Here is a 4,269-nt window from a genome sequence, read left to right as displayed (position 1 = left end):
GCCCAGTAGTGGGATTGCTGGATCATATGGCAATTCTATTTTTAGTTTTTTAAGGAACCTCCATACTCTTCTCCATAGTGGCTGTATCAATTTACATTCCCACCAACAGTGCAAGAGGGTTCCCTTTTCTCCACACCCTCTCCAGCATTTGTTGTTTGTAGATTTTCTGATGATGCCCATTCTAACAGGAGTGAGGTGATACCTCATTGTAGTTTTGATTTGCATTTCTCTAATAATTAGTGATGTTGAGCATCTTTTCATGTGCTTCGTGGCCATCTGTATGTCTTCTTTGGAGAAATGTCTATTTAGGTCTTATGTCCATTTTTGGACTGGGTTGTTTGTTTTCTTAATATTGAGCTGCATGAGCTGCTTATATATTTTGGAGATTAATCCTTTGTCCATTGATTCATTTACAAATATTTTCTCCCATTCTGAGGGTTGTCTTTTTGTCTTGCTTATGGTTTCCTTTGCTGTGCAAAAGCTTTGAAGTTTCATTAGGTCCCACTTGTTTATTTTTGTTTTTATTTCCATTACTATAGGAGGTGGATCAAAAAAGACCTTGCTGTGATTAATCCTAAAGAGTGTTCTTCCTATGCTTTCCTCTAAGAGTTTTATAGTGTCCAGTCTTACATTTAGGTTTCTAATCCATTTTGAGTTTATTTTTGTGTATGGTGTTAGGGACTAGTCTAATTTCATTCTTTTACATGTAGCTGTCCAGTTTTCCCAGCACCACTTCTTGAAGAGACTGTCTTTTCTCCATTGTATATTGTTGCCTCCTTTGTCATAGATTAGTTGACCATAAGTGTGTGGACTTATCTCTGGGCTTTCTATCTTGTTCCATTGATCTATGTTTCTGTTTTTGTGCCAATACCATATTGTCTTGATTACTGTAGCTTTGTAGTATAGTCTGAAGTCAGGGAAGCTGATTCCTCCAGCTCCGTTTTTTTCCCTCAAGACTGCTTTGGCTATTCAGAGTCTTTTGTGTCTCCATACAAATTTTAAGGTTTTTTGTTCTAGTTCTGTAAGAAATGTCATTGGTAATTTTATAGGGATTGCATTGAATCTGTAGATTGCTTTGGGTAGTATACTCATTTTCACAATGTTGATTCTTCCAATCCAAGAACATGGTATATCTCTCCATCTGTTGGTATCATCTTTAATTTCTTTCATCAGTGTCTTATAGGTTTCTTCATACAGATCTTTTGTCTCCCTACATAGGTTTATACCTATGTATTTTATTCTTTTTGTTGCAATGGTAAATGGGAGTGTTTCCATAATTTCTCTTTCAGATTTTTCATCATTAGTGTGTAGGAATGCAAGAGATTTCTGTGCATTAATTTTGTATCCTGCAACTTTACCAAATTCATTGATTAGCTCTAGTAGTTTTCTGGTAGCATCTTTAGGATTCTCTATGTATAGTATCATGTCATCTTCAAACAGTGACAGTGTTACTTCTTCTTTTCCAATCTGTATTCATTTTATTTCTTTTTCTTCTCTGATTGCCGTGGCTAGGACTTCCAAAACTATGTTGAAAAATAGTGGTGAGAGTGGACATCCTTGTCTTGTTCCTGATCTTAGAGGAAATGCTTTCAGTTTTTCACCATTGAGAATGATGTTTGCTGTGGGTTTGTCATATATGGCCTTTATTATGTTGAGGTAGGTTCCCTCTATGTCCACTTTCTGGAGAGTTTTTATCATAAGTGGGTGTTGAATTTTGTCAAAAGCTTTTTCTGCATCTATTGAGATGATCATATGGTCTTTATTCTTCAATTTGTTAATATGGTTCATCACATTGATTGATTTACGTATATTGACGAATCCTTGCATCCCTGAGATAACTCCCACTTGATCATGGTGTACGATCCTTTTAATGTGTTTTTGGATTCTGTTTGCTAATATTTTGTTGAGGATTTTTGCATCTATATTCATCAGTGACATTGGTCTGTAATTTTTTCTTTTTTTGTAGTATCTTTGTCTGGTTTTGGTATCAGGGTGATCGTGGCCGCATAGAATGAGTTTGGGAGTGTTCCTTCCTCTGCAATTTTTTGGAAGAGTTTGAGAAGGATGGGTGTTAACTCTTCTCTAAATGTTTGATCGAATTCACCTGTGAAGCCATCTGGTCCTGGACTTTTGTTTGTTGGAAGATTTTTAATCACAGTTTCAATTTCATTACTTGTGATTGGTCTGTTCATATTTTCTATTTCTTCCTGGTTCAGTGTTGGAAGGTTATGCCTTTCTAAGAATTTGTCCATTTCTTCCAGGTTGCCAATTTTATCGGCATAGCGTTGCTTAGTAGTCTCTTAGGAAGCTTTGTATTTCTGCAGTGTGTGTTGTAACTTCTCCTTTTTCATTTCAAATTTTATTGATTTGAGTCCTCTCCCTCTTTTTCTTGATGAGTCTGGCTAATGGTTTATCAATATTGTTTATCTTCTCAAAGAACCAGCTTTTAGTTTTATTGATCTTTGTTATTTTTTTCTTTGCTTCTATTTCATTTATTTCTGCTCTGATCTTTATGATTTATTTCCTTCTGTTAACTTTGGGTTTTGTTTTTTCTTCTTTCTCTAGTAAAAATATGGAATGTTCCATTAATTTGCATGTCTTCCTTGCACAGAGGCCATGCTAATCTTCTCTGTGTCATTCCAATTTTAGTATATGTGCTGCCGAAGTGAGCAATGCTGCACATGTTTGACAGCATTTGTTATTTTGTTATTTTAAAACTTAAAAAGAAAGATGCTTGCCTGATGAGTGTGATATAGACACATTGCATGAGTGTGAAGATGCCATTAAATATCTGTGACATTCAGTAGCATCTTCAGAAGAGCCATGCCTTAGATAGAATGAAAAAAAAAAAAAAAACTTAAAAATATCTATTACAAATATATTCAAGGATTAAAGAAATATATCAACATAATATAGAAAGAAACTGAAATTATTAAGGGGAACCTAAAGGACCATCTAGATCTAAAAATAATGCAAAAACTAAAATAAAGCCAATTCACAGAATGGGTTTATCTGTAGATTTGACACAAAAATGAAGATTAGTACTCCTGAAGGCACAGGGAAAAAAAACAACACAAAAATGAAGTAAAAGAGGAAAAAAAGGTTGGTATGGGGGAAAATAAGGAACCGAACAACAACAATAAGTGGTCTAATATTCTTATACTTTGAATTCCAGTAGGAAAATAAAAGAAGATGGAAAGGAAGAAAAATCATATTGAAAAAATTCACACAGGTACACATACAGTTTTTCACAAAGTATAGTGTTTCATACTTAAATGCATTTTTATATAACAAAGAGGAAGGGAGTCAGCAATCATGTTCAAAACTACCAAAGAAATTAAGATGAAGACTCATATTAGTTTTTGGTTTAGAAATTTAGAGAACACTTGTGACCTTGAATATAATTTCAGTGTAGATATGGGAACTAAACAGATTACAATAAAAAAGGTGGAGGATTTTAATTACCCTTTTAAATTAGGTATATATTGTAATTGTATTATATATAAATATGTGCAAATAATACAATATATATCTATATAGTTAATTTAATAAGCATTAAAATTTAATAGAACTCCTTAATATCCTTCATTGTTTGTATTTCCCCTTCCTTGGGTACTAGGTGAAATTCCTATAATAACTTAATTATTCCTGTGCTTTGGCTTATAATTTTTTGATGCATATAATTTTAAAAAAAAAGAGTCTTTTATGCCTACTTTTAAACTGTGTGCAAAGTAAATATATCACATTAATTCTTGCGGGTGTTTTTCAATTCAAATATATTCTATTCAAATGTATATGAAATGCACCAAAGCTGACATGTGTGGCTATAGTTTATTAACGTTACTAGTTACTGTATAAATCATATGATGGGTTTTACCAACTCTTTTTGTTGATTGATATTTTTGGTTTTTCTTGTTTTTTAATATTCAGAAAGATGCTTATTGTAAATGTCAGTTTGTGCACAGGTAAGGCTATGTATTTGGATTATTGGGTCCTAAGATACACAAATTTTCACATTTGCTAGTGTTTGCTATGCATTTTCACATTTGCAATTTCTTCTCAATTGTAAACTTGTTTGATGGTACCACTTTATATTTCCTCTAGTAGAATATAACAGTTGTGTCATAGTACACCTTTGACAATTCTTGTTATTTTTATAACTTAAAAAATGTTTGATAAGTATGAAAAGATATCTTTTTATGTTTCCTATTTCACAACTTTCTGTTTGATAGTGAAGGTGATCATCTTTAACATTATTTATTGGTGATT

General features: G+C 32.7%; 1 non-coding gene across 1 annotated transcript; it reads right to left on the bottom strand.

Annotated features, from left to right (window-relative positions):
* Positions 1–2,566: 2,566 nt before the first annotated feature.
* Positions 2,567–2,673, bottom strand: LOC114237695 (U6 spliceosomal RNA). The gene has a single exon (XR_003623210.1). It is a non-coding gene; the product is annotated as a U6 spliceosomal RNA (small nuclear RNA).
* Between the last annotated feature and the right edge of the window lie 1,596 nt (positions 2,674–4,269).

Source organism: Balaenoptera acutorostrata, chromosome 12, assembly GCF_949987535.1.
Source record: "Balaenoptera acutorostrata chromosome 12, mBalAcu1.1, whole genome shotgun sequence".
Lineage (NCBI taxonomy): Eukaryota > Metazoa > Chordata > Mammalia > Artiodactyla > Balaenopteridae > Balaenoptera > Balaenoptera acutorostrata.
This window is presented reverse-complemented; position numbering and strand designations above follow the sequence as displayed.